Consider the following 17,529-nt stretch of genomic DNA (forward strand, 5'->3'; position numbering starts at 1 on the left):
GTTTTTATGATTTTTCTTTTATTGCAACAATTAAGTATTAGCATCTTATGCTGCCACATAGGATTGTAATGTAAAAATAGGATGCCACGTCGTTTTTTTGGCTATTGCATTAGAGATATATATGATGATCTAAGGTCATAAAATAAAATACATAAACATAAGTAAAATGATTTAGAATTAACCTCGGGTCCTAGCAAAATTGGCCTAAGAACAATATCAAAATTGATATTCGCCTATTAGTTGCACCCAAGACAATCTAAGATATACCCTTTGATTATGCTAGAAATCAATCTAAAATTTTCTGTAAAATTTTATTGTCTTTGTGTTTTGTGATGAGAAAGAGGAGGCAAGGTCAGAAAAAGAATTAGGTCAGAAATAATTCTCTACCTTTCTTTTTATATAGACCAAAATCCGAAATCAATTAGGAAAGAAATATATCTCCTAATTTTCGGCCAACATTGACCGAAATAAGGAATAGAATTTCCTTATTTTTGGTCTTTCCAAAAATATATAAAGTGTGTTAAATTGTCATCTAGTGAGGATCGAACCCATGACCTCTTGGCTTGTGTACCCTCACTATTACCACTATGACACATTCAACTTGTTGATGTTAAATACAACTGATTATATTTAACTACGAGTTAACAGATTAATTCTTTCAAACTAACCTTATATATATTTAATTAAATATAACTTATTATATTTAATTTACGAATTGACAGTTAATTCGTCTCAACTTAATATTATTTAATTTTCATTAAATAATTATCTCATCACCACATTGACTAACTTTTTAGTCATTTTGGGCATCAATGTAATTATATTTCTATAACCACATTTCTCAAATACGTCCTATAGGTGTGACCTTTAGGGACCAGTTGATCACCGCCATCTGTATGATAATAACGTCAAACTTTCTAGCAAGCCAACCGTTATTAGGTAAACGTTAATCAACCGATTAAATATACGAAGTATACCCTTGTGAACCCGTAAGAGATTTACAAATGTTATCACACTAATTTGTGGAGGACACAAGCTCCAACAAACTCCCACTTGTCCTCACAAGTGTATGTGCGATAACCGATTCTCATATCCTTTAAAATTTCTCCCACTCAATGTAAAACAATTTGCAAATCCGAATTCACAAAGGTCGTATTTTACAAGCGATCGGTATCAAGAGTGGTTTTCCCGACTAGAGAGTAACTTAACCGATAAACGAATCAACATTCGAGCATGGCCATGCATTTGATTCAACTCCTCGAGTGGCCCCGAGAAATAACTATACCGATAAGGGATGTATATTTTCCTCAATTCAAATCTTGCAGATGTAAGCACAGTATGAAATGACCCAGAAAAAATCTACTTAGCCCCGATTACGCATGAGATCGTGAGAAAGAAACCAAAGTCACCCAAAGACTGCCTTAATCTCAAGAGACAGTTGATAGTCAAAAGAATCGACTCTAGGTACACAATAGATGTCCTATCCACGACCTGGCACCGAATGTTATAAAACATTTAAGACTCCATTACGTTGTCACAAATAAAAATTGTCCTACGAGGTATCGTCATAATCTCGTTTCTGTGATCGATTAGTCAATCGTTTAACTTATGGCTCGTTGAACCCACCATCAATCGACTGCACAATATAATAGCCGGAGTTATCAGCTCACATTGGCGATTACAGACCAAAACAAATATAATGTAATTCAGTTCACTTTGTGGAGTTCAATGTTGTCAGTACAATCCACATGAAAAACAAAATATTATATATATAAAACGATGAAGTTATAAATAATATATGAAAAAGATAATGTATCAAATCCATAATCAAGTACTACAACTCAGGAACATGTTTAATTCCCATGGAAATGACGTGCCCTACATGCTTATCATAATTCAACGATTCAGTAGTAGAATCTGCTACAACACACTAAGAGTGAAGACGAACCGGACTGAGATCCGTTTGGAAGCTAGCATCTGCGTAACCGGTTGCGCATAGCTTAGTATCTCCTCCATAAGTCAATACCCAATCCTTAGTCCTCCGTAGGTACATGGATTCTTTTGGTACCGACTCGTCATACTCAATGCATATGCCACTTCTGGACGTGTGCATATCATGGCATACATGATTGATCCTGTAGCTGATGCATAAGGAACACGACTTATGCGCTCAACCCCTTCAGGCGTCGTGGGTGACTGAGACTTGCTCAATCGCATCCCGCACGTCATTGGAAGGTTCCCCTTCTTGGAGTTGGTCATGTTGAACCTCTCAAGAACCTTATCCAAATAAGACTCCTGACTAAGTGATAACATCCGTCGTGATCTATCTCGGTAGATACGGATTCCCAAAATGCGTTGTGCCTCACCCAGATCTTTCATCTGGAAATGGTTCTTCAACCATTCTTTAACCGAAGATAGGAGAGGAATGTCATTCCCAATCAAGAGTATGTCATCGACATACAATATCAAGAATACAATCTTGCTCCCACTCGACTTGATATATAAGCATGGTTCTTCGACCGATCGAGTGAAACCATACTCTTTTATCACTTGGTCGAAACAATGATTCCAACTCCGAGAAGCTTGCTTAAGTCCATAAATGGAACGCTTAAGCTTGCATACTTTCTTAGGATGTTTAGGATCTATGAAACCTTCGGGTTGCACCATGTACAACTCTTCCTCCAAATAACCGTTTAAGAAGGCGGTTTTCACATCCATTTGCCAAATCTCATAATCATGAAATGCGGCAATCGCTAAGATTATCCGAATTGAACGTAGCATGACTACAGTTGCAAAAATCTCATCATAATGCAATCCTTGCACTTGAGTGAAACCTTTTGCCACAAGTCGTGCCTTATAGATATCAGGTTGCGCGTCTACAGAACACTTTATTTTGTAAAGCCATTTGCACTGTAGAGGTTTTACCTTATTAGGTAAATCAACTAGATCCCATACGTTATTCTCATACATGGAGTCCATCTCGGATTGCATGGCTTCAAGTCATAGCTTTGAGTCGGAACAGGCCATAGCACCTTTATAGGTTGCGGGTTCATTACTTTCTAAAAGTAAAACATCATTCTCCTCGACTATACCAATGTATCTGTCCGGAGGATGAGAGTCTCTACCCGACCTCCTAGGTTCCTCAGGAATATTAACCGTATCATCAGTTGGAGGTACAGCTTTCTCCATCTGTTCCTCGGTTGTTGGTTCTGGAATCTCCGACAGCTCGAAGGTTCTATTACTCGACTTGTTCTCGAGAAATTCTTTCTCTAAGAACGTCGCACTAGCCGCAACAAATACTCGATGTTCGGTTGGCGAATAGAAGTAATGACCAAATGTTCCTTTTGGATAACCTATAAAGTATGTCTTGACCGATCGCGGGCCGAGCTTATCCTCGTGTCTCCACTTGACATAAGCCTCGCAGCCCCAAACCCGAATAAAGGACAAGTTAGGTACCGTTCCCTTCCACATTTCATATGGAGTCTTGTCGTGACTTTAGACGGACTTCGGTTAAGTATAAGAGCGGTGACAAAAAGAGCATAACCCCATAATGAATCAGGCACTACGATGTGACTCATCATGGATCAAACCATATCAAGTAAGGTTCGATTTCTCCGTTCGGACACACCGTTTAATTGAGGTGTTCCAGGTGGAGTTAACTGTAGAGCGATTCCACAGTCTTTCGGTGTTGATCAAACTCATTTGAAAGATATTCGCCACCCCGATCTGAACGGAGTGCTTTAATCTTTCTACCCAGTTGGTTCTGTACCCTATTCTGGTATTCCTTGAATTTCTCAAAGGACTCGCTTTTATGCTTCATTAAGTAGACATATCCGTATCTACTCAAATCGTCCGTGAAAGTGATAAAATATCTATAGCCATCTCTAGCGGTAATTGACATAGGTCCACATACGTCCGTATGTATGAGTCCTAATAGGTCACTAGCGCGCATTCCAACACCTTTGAAGGAAATTCGAGTCATCTTGCCAATGAGACATGATTCACACGTGCCATATGCGAGTAAAATCCGAATGAGGGAATAGTCCCATTATTGACGAGTTTCTTTACGCGTTTCTCATTTATGTGTCCCATTCGACAATGCCATAGATAGGTTTGATCTTTGTCACCAACCTTTAATTTCTTATTATTCATGTGTAATACTTCCGTGGTTTGATCTAAGATATAAATTCCATTCATGGAAACTGCTTTGCCATAAATCATTTCATTAAAAGAGAAAATACAACTATTATCCTTTATTGAAAATGTAAAACAGTCTTTAGCAAGTACGGAAACAGAAATAATGTTCTTAGATAAACTGGGTACATAGTAATGAATTGATTATTTAAAGATAACTCAAAACCACTAGGGAGTTGGATTACATATGTCCCCTTCGAGGGCGAAAGCAACTCGTGCTCCATTCCCGACTCGCAGTCCACATCACCTTTTTCGAGAGGTATGATGTTCTTTAGGCCCCGCAAATGATTACACAGATGAGAACAACAACCAAGTATCTAGTACCCAAGTTCCGAAACTTGCATGGTTAATCTCAATCATATGAATATAAGATGACATACCAACGGGAGCGACACGGCCGCTTTGATGTCCTCACGGTAGACGGGACAGTTCCTCCTCCAATGTCCAGTCTTGTGACAATGGTGGCACTCTATGTCACCGCCCTTGCTCTTTGTCTTGCCCCGTGAGCCACTAGTCTCACCAGGCCCACTCTTACCGTTTCTGGACTTCTTAAACTTTGGCTTACCTACGCCTAGGTCGCCATGAGCCTTGCCCTTACCTTTACCTTTGTTGTGAATCGTGAGAACATCCTGCTTCATGCTCCCACTCAATTTCATATCCTTCTCGGTCTGTACGAGAAGGGAGTGTAGCTCATGAGGACTCTTTTTCAAGTCATTCATGTAGTAGTTCGCCCTGAAAAGGGCAAAACCATCGTGAAGAGAATGAAGCATTCGGTCAATGACAATGCTCTCACTGATTCTACAATTCAGTGACTCCAGTTTCTCGACATTCTCAATCATGTGAAGAATATGTGGGCTAACCGGTTGGCCCTTCTGGAGTTTCGCATCAAAGAAGCGACAGGTATGCTCATATGTAACGATTCTCGGTGCCTTTGAGAACTCGTTAGTGAGCGTGGTGAAAATCTTGTTTGCACCTTGGGCAATGAAGCGTCTCTGCAAATTGGTTTCAAGATGAGTACGTTCTTTATCGCACCCGCTTCCATAACGAATTCACTATAAACGAGTGACTCGTTGACTCCTGCATTTGGGCCTGGGTTGACCGGTATTGGCTCAGTTAAATACCTGAGCTTACCGTCGCGATGGCGACATTCCGTAGTGCCGCCTCCCAGTCCGCAAAATTGGACCCATCATTCTTCAGTCGAGTGGACTGATTCATTTGGTCCATGAACATTTTAAGCCAGGAAGAACGATCTAGTGTGGCACTAGGCATTGGGATTGCGTTATTTCCAGCCATTTGTTGTAACAGTATTATTAATAATAAGCGTGTTCTACACTGCGATAGAAGAATAAAATAATAAGCATGCATCGTTTTTATTTTAAGTCTAATGAACTAATGTCATAACGCGAAGACTCAAAAACATTTATACAATTGACCTCCCTCAAGAATTATATAAATGACCCCAAGACTCAATTCTCTGTAAATTGATAAGCTAACTTGTTAGCTAATTCTACCGTTAGAATTCTTGGTCGATAAATTTCTGTAAATACTATCTTTAGTCCATCATAATCACGAGAAACTCTTCGGACTACAATGTTGAGGTAAACTAAGTCAACACAACTACTTACCCAACGTAGAAGGGGCCATATTAGGCCTACCGACGAAGAAGGGATTCATAGATGTTTGCCCTTATAAAGACTAATCTCAATTTCCGTTTTAGAGGAAGATCACATCAACTTTTTAATTCATTTTAAGTGAACTATAATCTAGCATGCGAGAATGATTTAAAGTAAGGTGATGGCTTAAAGACTGTGACATCTGCATGTCCATGAAAACTAACATACAACCTATATGAGTCAATTTTCATGCATTTTAGTAGTAGGTGGTTTGGTTTTAGGCGGAATATGATGCAATTACTAGCATGTGAATGAAAAGCAATAAAATGAAAAACGTAAAAAAAAACAGTAAAAGTCCTAGTGTGGCCTATCCTATCAAAATGAACAATAAATACAAGTTTGGAATCCATCCTTGGACCCGAAAAGCTTGTCTTGATGTTCCATCTTGATCCATGTAGCGGGAGTAAGCTTGTATCTTCATCTTTAGTCTTCTTTGAAATTACAATAATTAAAATTACATAATTGACCTATTAATTATATTCTAATTTCAAAACCCAAAACTAAAATAAAGGAGATTCGAGATCTCATAATTACATAAAAATTATGTTTCCTTCATTACGAAAACATAATTGACTAAGGCCACACTAAGTATTACAAATTACAACCGATTGCAAAATTAAATACGTAAATAAAATTCATTCATTCGATTCATTCAATCATAATTAAAAGCATCAACTAAAAATAAATTAAACATACATAATACAATAAATTAATTATGTTGATTAATTTATCCAAACCACCTATTTAAATTAAATTAAGTGACAATTCCGCAATTTAATCACATTAATTTCATACTTAATCCATATTATACTTGTAATATGAATTCTATCCGTCAAAAATTTTAAACTGCTTTAAAATAACTCGGTATCATTAAATTGTGAACCGATTCACAATAACTAATTGGCCAAAATAAAGAAAAATAAAATCCAATTCTCTAAATTTGTCTCGGCCAAAAAAAAACGAAAAGTTTTTTTTTTTTTTTTGTCACGGCTGAAATAAATAAAAAAAACAACTTCTTTCCTATTCTAATTCGGTAAATAGGAAAAAAAACAAGGGAAAAAAAACTTTCCAAAAAAAAAATTTCTCTATTTTTTCGGCAAAAAATTAGTCTAAGGGCTAGGGGAGCCATGCATAAAATAAATATGTAACATGATAAAATAGGTTAATAATAATATTGTTCAAATTGCTTCTATCGCATGCTTGTGCCACAACGTTTAATCTTTGTTTAAGGCCTTATTCAATCGATTAAGTTTGTTCATTCGTTCTATAAGTCGAGAGGCACGGAATTGAATTAGACTAAGCATGTATAGTAGGACGACCTAGTCATGGACGAGAGTTTCTCTAGCACTCAGTCTATGGTTGACACTAATATCGTAAGGTGGGTGTCTCTAAGCCTAAGCAATTGACAATGTTATTAGTACCGAATTTATCATAATCATATGTTTACCTTTGCATGTGTGACCCGAACCCATTAGACTCCATTTTATTATATAATTTACATTACAACCTTTGTTAATCATTTAACAACAAAACCAAACTAAAAACGAAATCGACCTTGATAAGAATCTCTCCATAGCATTTCACAACGCAATTCCCGTTTTCTTGTGGTTCGACCCATATTACTACATTTATTTGTGTTTAGGGAATTTATCTTTGCATAGGTACACGACAAGCCTATCTGTTAGAGATGAATAAGGGGTCATAAACGTGATAATAAGTATTCTATCTTAATTATATGAATGAATATTATTAATTAGTCACATATTATCAAATGAAAGTTTCTTAGTGATTCTACATTGTCGCATGTCTTATACATATGCTCAAGGTAGCTTTTTTATATTAGTGTATAGATATGACATGTAGATTATGATAGGTAATTTAGCATGCCTTTAAGTTAGATATATAGATTTTGTATTTAGATTATAGAGTTATTGATTTTACATACACAAAAATGGAGCAAGGATAAATGTAATGTAAAAGGTTTGCATGAGAGTGGTTTATAAATTATCTTATGAAATTAAAATAAGACATATAGTTGATGGTTAATAGTTTGGCTTACTTTTTAATTATATTTATAGATTATTATTATTATTATTATTATTATTATTATTATTATTATTATTATTATTATTATTATTATTATTATTATTAAATTCACTTTGCATGAGAGTGATTTAAAAATTATCCTATGAAATTAAAATTATCTAAATCTAGTTTTTTACCATTAATTACGAGAGTAACTTTTAAATGTGGAATTGGTAATTTTTTTTTCTCATGTTTATTATTATGCTAGTATTTCCACGTTGACTATATTTTACCACGTCACAATAAATTGTTGCCATGTCACATTTGTGTACGTGGCGTTTAATGTCTAGCCTTTTAATAATATTTATAGATTAGCATTTTATATATTATATATATATATATATATATATATATATTTAATAAGGTAATTATGAGTCGGGATTAATAAGTTACTAGTATTGGTGCCCGGCTTCGCCCGGGCTACCTCTACTTACCATTAATTTTTTTTCAGTAAATAAAATTACTTAAAGTTTCATAACCCATAAATTTATCATTAATATATTTTTCAATGACATATCCTAAAAATATGATGAAATAAATTTGAGACAAATTCACTACTCCCGCTATTAATATCTTACTCTTATTAATGAAATAATAGTAATAACATTTCACTACTTCCCCGTAATCATTGTTACTTTCACTACTCCCGCCGTAATTATTGTTACTGCCACTATTGCCGCATTAATATTGATAATTTCACTACTCCCGCCGTAATTATTGTTACTTTCACTATTGCCGCATTAATATTGATTATTTCACTACTCTCGTTGTTGTTTCTACCACTTTCACTAATCTCGCTGATAATATTGCTACTTTTACTATTCATATCATATAACTATATCCAAACTACATTCTTTTCTTTACTGACGAAATTACGTTTAGTATTTAAGCATGCAATTTTAAGAGGATTATATATTTATATAAATATATTACATATATGCATTAAATCAAATCAAAAGAATTATGCAATATTATATATTATGGAATCTAAGTTGAATTATTTATAACCTACTTATATTATATTTTTGTATGTTAAATAATTAACATCTCTATACATCTAATAAACTATAAAGTTTATTAATGAAATTGCATAGATTTCCATACTCTTTTAAAAACCCAAAAGGGACTTACTGTAGCTGTAACAGTGTTTCTAAGCATTTCTACCCATTCTGCCCCTACCTTTGTCTTTTATTACTTGCCTGCCCTTTTTTCGCCTCTTTTACATCTCATTCTCCTCTCTTCCTCATTCTCCCTCTTAAACCCGTCTCTCCTGCACTCACTCACTCTAAATTCCTTTTTGTTTCCATCTCCATCGTCACACCACCATTTTCGCACCTTCTCCTCTTCTCTCTCTTTTCATCAATTTACGATTTCCGTACTACTTAGTACTTACCTTTGTGAGTTTTGCTATGCGATTAGAATAGTTGTTCTTGAAGACAATTGAAATCATCGAGAAGCACTACTACCACTTTCCCCCTTTCATCTACTTTTGGTAGATCAATCACGGGTGATTTTCCTTGATTCCTCTTTTTTTTTTGTCTTCCTATTTTATAGAGTTGTAAAGCATATTCTTCTTTCTTCGAGTTGTGATTATCTTCCTATATGTTACCTATTGGGATGGATTATTGATTTGTGAGTTAGTTTAAATAATTTAGGGCTTCATTTGATTGCATGCAATGATCTGGACTTTTTTTAAAGGTTTAAGTATAAGTGACTACTACAATGCATTGATTTCGCTTGCCATGGTAGTGAAGAAATCTATGCATTGGATCATTTTTAGTTTTGGAATTTATGTAGCTCTTTTGCTCCTGGACAAGCATCTTTAAATGAATTCTTGTGAAACTATTGTGAGATTAAGCAATAAAACCTTGTGTGAATCCTCTTTGAAGATAATTAACTCGGTAGAAATTTACAAATTACAATAAATATGATGGATTCATGTCTTTCAATCTATTACCATGGTTTTTTTTTGCCATTATAATCGTTGATAGGTTGGTGTAATTAGCAGGACAATAATACAAAGATTAAATAATGGTTGATTTGTTCGAGTCAAGACTCAAGATCATCGATTCATTGTTAGGGGTAGCTCTTGTGTTATATTAGTTTGTGTGTGTTTGTTGATTTATTTTGCTCAGGATGCCTGTCTCCATTCTTCTGTTTTTTGTTAGCACTTGAACTTTGAGTTTAACAGCTAGATCGATGTATGGCGTAAAGACAAGTGGCTGTAGGTGTTTTCTATATTGTGAAATAGCAGTCGGTCAATTTTATTCTCAGGTTATTTCATTATGTGTCATTCAGAAAAACCTTTGTGTAGTTTCAGTCTCTGAGGAAATCCTGTGTACATTCGACCTCCTTAACATGTCGTAGACTGCAAGCCTTAAGGTATAGTAGTAATGCCGTGTAGATATAATCCATATAATGATACAACGGTACGTGTTGGAGAACTCATGTTCATAACTACAAATAAAAAAAGTTCACTTGAGTTCCGTCAATTTGTTAATATGTCGTTCTTACTTTAACTTGATGTTTTACTGAGGCTTTGTGTTCAATTATTCTATTTTGTTGAGTAGGGAAAGGCCATCAACAGTTGACCGAGAAAATAGAGGTTCAACTCATTTAATTTAGGCCCTTGTTCTCATTTTCAGGAACATTAATTGAGCACCTGACTCATTAACTTTCTAATATGCTGAAACCAATAGGTACCAGTGGCAGCTATCATTGCCATGGCCTACAATCGTGCTGATTACCTGGAAAGAACTATTAAATCGATTTTGAAGCATGTGTCTCGTTCCACGTTTAGCATCTGTACCCATTGGCCACCACTCAGTGTTTATGTGTGAAATATTTTAGTGACCTTGATTCTATATTCTGATCAACTAATCGTTCTTTTCCAGATATCATAGCAACGTTGCGTCAAAGTATGCGCTCTTTATATTTCAGGCATATATTTTGGTAATGATCTACCCTTCTACTGGAACAAGGATGTGTTAAGTAATGATTTGTAGAATTAAGGTGTACTGATGTTGCAGGATGGACCAGACCCAAATGTCAGAAACAAGGCACTTACTTTTGACCAGATGACTTACATGCAGGTAAGAAACTATGCTTAAATTTTGTTTTGGCCTGAATTTCATAGTACCGAAATTTCATTTCCATTTTATTCACCAATTGCGATGTTTATCATGAATTCAATCTTAAATTATTACAGCACGCGGATCATGAAACTATTCATGCAAAGAGGCTTGGGGAGTTGATTGCTTACTATAAAATTGCACGTAGGTTTCTTCATTTTTTTAATGGTTATTGATAATATCAACCTGATAGATTTTGCTATCAACGCAACCATTACAACTGAAAATGACGAACTCATTTTTTCATGTCTCAATCACGAAGTCATTTGAAAATGAAATGGTCACATAGTCGAAGTTAATTGACAGAATATATGGTTGAATTTTTGACACCCAAAAATTCTTGACAAACTGACTTTGTCCTCAGTTAGACCCCATAGAAATGCCTTTACGAGCTGATATTTCAGCAGAATATATGCAAACAAAAAGCACAATTATCATTGCAAAAGGGCCATGACAAATGGAATAGATTCACATCTAACAACTTGAGTTATTAGCTTTTACGCCATCTGGGTGTTTGATAATGTTACTTTTGGTTGATTTTTGACAAAAATACTTGCTTCGGAAAAATATTTTGTCTAGGAGGAATTTCAGTCTTTTAACAAGGTTGATCAAGTACAGGGGAGGAACAACTCGATGTGTTCAATGAAGTATGGTATACTTTCCTACTGAACACCGGGCAAGCTGAAAAAGGTTCAACTTCATGCTTAACAACAAATTATTATTCTTTGATCAGATTGTTACCTTTCAATAACACGACATGTGTGCTATTGGCAGTGATCGAGGTCATTGAGAGACGACTTTAAGAAAGAGATGATGTGCTCTTTTTGTGTGGCGTCTACTGGTATATGTTTCTATAACTTAAGCAAACTTCTTTAACTGATTTTGTTGCGTGACTGTGTGAGTGCTACACCTATGTACTGTGTACACTACTAATAACTGTATAATAGTGGCACATAATATGAAATGCGTACCATGGTGTGGTACAATACTTTCCTTGTTTAGCCAGATTGTTAGGAATGCCAAAAATGAAAAATATACACCCTTTTACTTTATTATATGCACTTCTATGCTTTGTGTTGCGTCATTAATTTTGTGGTAGGATAGAAATGTTGAAATTTGGAATTATGCTAGATTAAGAAATGAGATTTATGGAATCTTAGTGTGGCTGTACATTTCATTAGAATTTGCCCAATTGCCTAATCAACAAAAGTTTCAGATGGCGGAGATGCGACACAAAGTAGGATAGAGTGCTCGGGAAAATGATTGTAGTCGAAAGGATAAGAGAGTAGTTAATGGTTGAATCATTTTTTTTTATTGTGTATTAGAAATCTGAATTGTCATATGATGATACATTGGTTGTTCCTTGCTCGGGTAGTGAATGAAACTTGTAGTCGGTCGGTGATTAGTCTTGACGAGAATGATGCTAATGAGCCGAATCAAAGTGATTGTTCTAATTGGAGATTTTGTTGACATTAAAAGGGTCACATACCTTATATTTAAGCCATGGTTCAGTGAAATTTCTGATGAAATAAATAAGGATATAAAAGAGCATGAAAAATTGGTGGGTGATACATCTCGGCAAGATTTGCATGATGCTATGAGTTCATCACTACTTCATCTGTTCCGGTTGCCGAGGATTCAGAACACCATTCTGGTGGTCTTTATAATGGAGAGTTGGATAATCACTTGGATTTATTCACTCATAGGTTTTATCACATTGCTTGTTTTTAGCGTTAAAGATGTCTCTTTAAATGATTTTGAAACATGAGCTATGATATTATAAGTCTCGGACCAGGGAGGCTTGTACGAAAGAGTTGCATCAAGCAGGGCCAAAATTCTTGCCTTGATTAGTCTTATCATCCATAGATTTATTATTTCCTCAATGTTTTAGTGTGTATTAGATGAACTGAAAGGGAAGAGGAGAACAAAGGCAATGGTGGTGCTAGGGAAAATTTAAATTGATCACCCATCTCTTCTCATTGAACTCTGCAATAAGTCTATGCACTCCTTTTACTCCAAATATCTGGAGCCCTTTTTCTTGCTTGAGTAGTGAAGTCGAGAGTCATTGACTTTAGAGGCAAGAGGTCCCTTCATATACTTAAATGTTTAAAGGCATCTGATTTTTAGTGATAGAAGTTAGAACATTAACAAACAAATATTTGTTTCTCATAATTGCTAATCTTCAGCTCCAATAGCCCGTCATTAGTTTTCCACTTTTAAGTCAAAATGAATTAACCCAAAGGCTGCAAAATTTTAATATATTTAGTTTTGTTAATATCATTGCTTTATTGGAGAGTAGTAGTGTGGTACATTACATAAACTCCTACTTTATATATGTCTTACCTCTCACTATATACCATGTATACCTTGATCTATGAATCTACTTCTTGATCGATGGCTTATCTTAGATCATGACGGAGAACATTCTTAAGCCATACTGGTTATTTTGCTTCTGAACTAATGTTCAGGTTCAAAGTAGTTTAATTAAGTTTTATGTTACAAATCCATATAGGAACATGCTATGGCTGAGATGAATCAACATGAATTCAAAGCTCGACCGGAGCAGGAGAAAAACATCCGAGAAGTGTGAAAGTTGAATGCATAGTCTTGTAATCTCGTTGCCTCACTGTGCTTATCTGCTGGTGTTCAGGGAGATGAAGAGATGGGCCCTGGAAAAGAAGGAAAGTTATGAGCAGTATTGCCAACTTTGCAAAATTGAATTACCTTATCAATTTGATTACTTTAGGTTGATTTATTTTTGCTTTTATTTGACAAATAATTTCAAGATTTAATCCTTGCAGGTTTTATTTATCTTTGTCGCTAAGCATGGTGCTTCGTTACTTCCAAACTATGGTACAGGATTATATATATCGGTTTTGAGATTTGATCCTTAAATATGTCTTGGTGGTCTCTTCTTGGTAATTGCACTGTAAATGCGGCAAAAACCACTTCAAAAGACGATCCCTTTAACTTCGTAATCTTGATGACTAAGTAGCGCTGGATATTTAATACCTTAAATGAAACCCGCAACGTTTCCCTTTTTCCCCTCTACGTACATGACTCCTGCCATGCTAATTTTGACGATTTTCATTAGGAATTCAAGGGACTAATCAATTGATGTTGGTTGTGTAGGTATTCATAAGCTTAGAGTCTAAAATGGTTATTGATTGTGTAGTTTTTCGGAATTGCTTGAGATGATATTTTGATTTTTTGATGAGATGGTTAACTTGTGAGCTAATGTCCAATAAGTGGAAATTTTGGTTTAGTGTGGTGTTATTAGCTATTGGAGATTGTACAGTGCATTAACATAGTTAGCTAAATTGTAGATTGGTTTGAATATAGGTTACGGTCATAGGCGAATTCTAACTTCTAATCTAAGAATTAAATTAGGCACCTAAGAAAGTTACAGTCGAAGTTAGCTAAATCACGAATTGGTTTGATGATTAGTTTGATGATAGGTTACAGCCCGCTCTTCAATATCGTAATGTGTGGTTTGTACTTTGTAGTGGTAATTAGAAGTCTTTGGCATTATTTATCAAGTTAGGTAGAGAGTAATATAATTTAGGTATAGTTAAAACTACGATTCAAGTCACGTCACATGAACAGTCCTAGACCTTCTTTATCATTTTCATTCTACCTATCTTGGTCAACTTACAAAACTTCTAATGCAACGTGCCTTTTTCATCGTAACCTTTATTTATTTTTTCGTCAAAACAGAGGGCCTAAGTTTCAGTTACCGGAGAAATACTAACAAAAAGGAGGGGTGAGAGTTTTAGTTAGCGTAAAGTTTCTTTAATTAATTTCCCTACTCCATTGGAAATATAGATTTAGAGGGAGCGAGGAAGAGGTAAAGGGGCACAGGTTAGAAGGGAGGGAGAGCAACAAGGGAGAGAGAGCAACTGGGGGCTGTTTTTTTTTTTCGGAATTGAGAGGGAGAGGGAGATGGGGAGAGGTTAGGAGGGGACAAGGGAAAGCGTCTCCTTTGCATATGTGGTGTACTCTCATTAATTTGTTCAATATATGTGAGTTATATTTCAATCAAATGTGTAAAATTAATTGGAATGGAGGGAGTATGAAAGACACATAGGAGAAACATGAAAGACTGATAGGTGTTGATACTTTAAGATGATGGCATGGATATACGGTTAATAATAAGATGAAGTATTCCTTAAGTGATGGCAAGAATGATTAATTTTAGAATTCTATTGGCAGTTCGCGACCTTTGTCGCTGGTTATTAGGCCAAAGCTGCAATGTAGAAGTGGAATAAACTGAAGGAGATCCCTTGAAAGAAGAGTCTTGATTCCCAGCTGAAGTCTGTAATCACGCGGTATGTATATACTATGTGTTTCTTTAACCAATTTCCTGGTTCAATATGCGATATTCAAAGTGTAGTCACCAAATTCCCGGCTTAAAGGGAATGAGACGGGGAAGGAGGATAAAGAACGCATTTTTCCCATCCCACCTTAAGTTAGTTTCTTTATCAATATTGTACCAAGGTTTCGCATGTAAGGGATCCAAAAACCAACGATAGTGTTTTGCAAATTTTGTATAAGTGTACCAAGCCCTTTTGCTTGAGTAATTTTTTCCCGAGTCATCAGTTGGATCCTTATCACAGGATTGATGGCCATTCAGGGATATTGAGGCCAGATTACCAATGAGCATATTCTGCTCACAGCCCGAGCAAGGTTAGTGCTTGTACATTAGAAATATTTTAATTCAGATGTTTTCTTTGAGAATGGGTTCTGATGGGGTTTTATCTCAACATTTTTTCAATTTTGGGGTTTGGATTGTAGGTCTGTCAAGGATTGTTACTATGAAATAAGTTTAACAGGAAAAAGGGAATGGAGAGAGGGACAAATAGTTTCGACTTGGTTTTGTTTAGATTGAAAGGGAGGGACGAATTGTTTCTGCTTGATTGTGTGTAGATTGAGAGGGAGCGAGGGGGAGAGGCGGAGGGTGGAAGGGAGAGAGAGCGTTTGGGCTTTGGTTTATTGAGAGATGTTAAGAGAGAAAAAGGGAGACCGTCGTTCCTTTGCATGTGTGCTATACCCTTATTAAGTACGACTTATATGAGAAGCTGCACATCTATCGCATCAACACAAAATGTACACCTGTTACCGTATCAGGTCTTATATTTCTGCACCATGTAATTTTCAGCATGGACCCATGCAAAAGAGGCTGGGAGGGAAGGGGAAAAGGAAGGAGGAGAGAGGGAAGGAAGGGGTGAGGGAGAGAGAGAGTCTCTGGTTGATTTTTTAAGAGTGAGGGAGGAAAAGGGTGAGCTTAAGGAATGCTTAGGCCTTGTGCTGGTCTCACATGTGAAAGCATGTCATACAAATTTTACTGATTTGAAACATGTGTAGGATTACAAATATCGTTTTCTTGTTCTTGATATCTAAAACAATACTCTTGACGGGTGACATTGGACTTGCAAAACTTGTCATGCCTGACGGCAATTCTTCTTCGGTGTTAATTTTTGCCACCTTTTAGGCCATTGCACAATGATGGTATAAGCTAATGTGCGTTTCTAATACAATGCTGCTTCTTCTGCGTAGGTTGTCGGGACACCTAATTACATGTGCCCTCAGCTCCTGGCAAATGTACCATATTGCTACAAATCAATTATATGATCACTTGGTAAGTAGTATGGACACAAACCCAAAGAACTATCTTGAGATCCCATATTAGCTGATATATCTATCTGAAATGGGATACTGAGTCAGCTGAAGGGGTTACTTTATATACATATGCTTTTTCGGTTGGGATGCCAACTCCACATAAAGTGAAGATCTTCGTCTAAGGTGCATTTGGCAATCTGATCGTTAGCAATAAGAACAAAGCCTTAGTCAAAACATGATTTATGGTCATCTACTTTTATGAACCGTCAATCAATTAACAATAATAACCAACCACGAAAAACTTTGAGAAAATGGAGAAAAGAAGGAAAAGAAAATTCACGAAAGATGTCTTGCCAAGTTCCAACTTCCAACGCAAATGAAGATGCACTTGCAATGTTCACAAAGTAACTGAAGTGCCAGCGGAGTAAACAAATTTTCAAAATACTACTACCAAATTAGGTGTTGATGTTTGTTGGAACTACTTTTTGTTTCTTAATTCAGGGTGATCGTAGTTATTTTAGCTGCTTGGTAGAACTCTTGTGTTCTTGCTTCATTTTGCTCTATTTTGGAGTATCGTGGTGTTTGGATTGAAGATTATTTTTAACTTGTTGTGCCAATTATTAATAATACTATATTTTTTGTGAAAATAATTGTCTTGGCGTAGAGTTATACCACCCACCTTATTATCTTAAAACCTTACTCTTTTGTTGTAAAACACCATAGGGCTCACAAAAAAAATATACTGTGAAACACAGAATATGAAAATATAGTGTGATTTAGTTTAGGTAATTTAGGGTTTAGCTTTTGGAATTAGCTTGATTGCTTGT

This window comes from Silene latifolia, chromosome 1 (genome assembly GCF_048544455.1).
Source record: "Silene latifolia isolate original U9 population chromosome 1, ASM4854445v1, whole genome shotgun sequence".
NCBI classification, from domain to species: Eukaryota; Viridiplantae; Streptophyta; class Magnoliopsida; order Caryophyllales; family Caryophyllaceae; genus Silene; species Silene latifolia.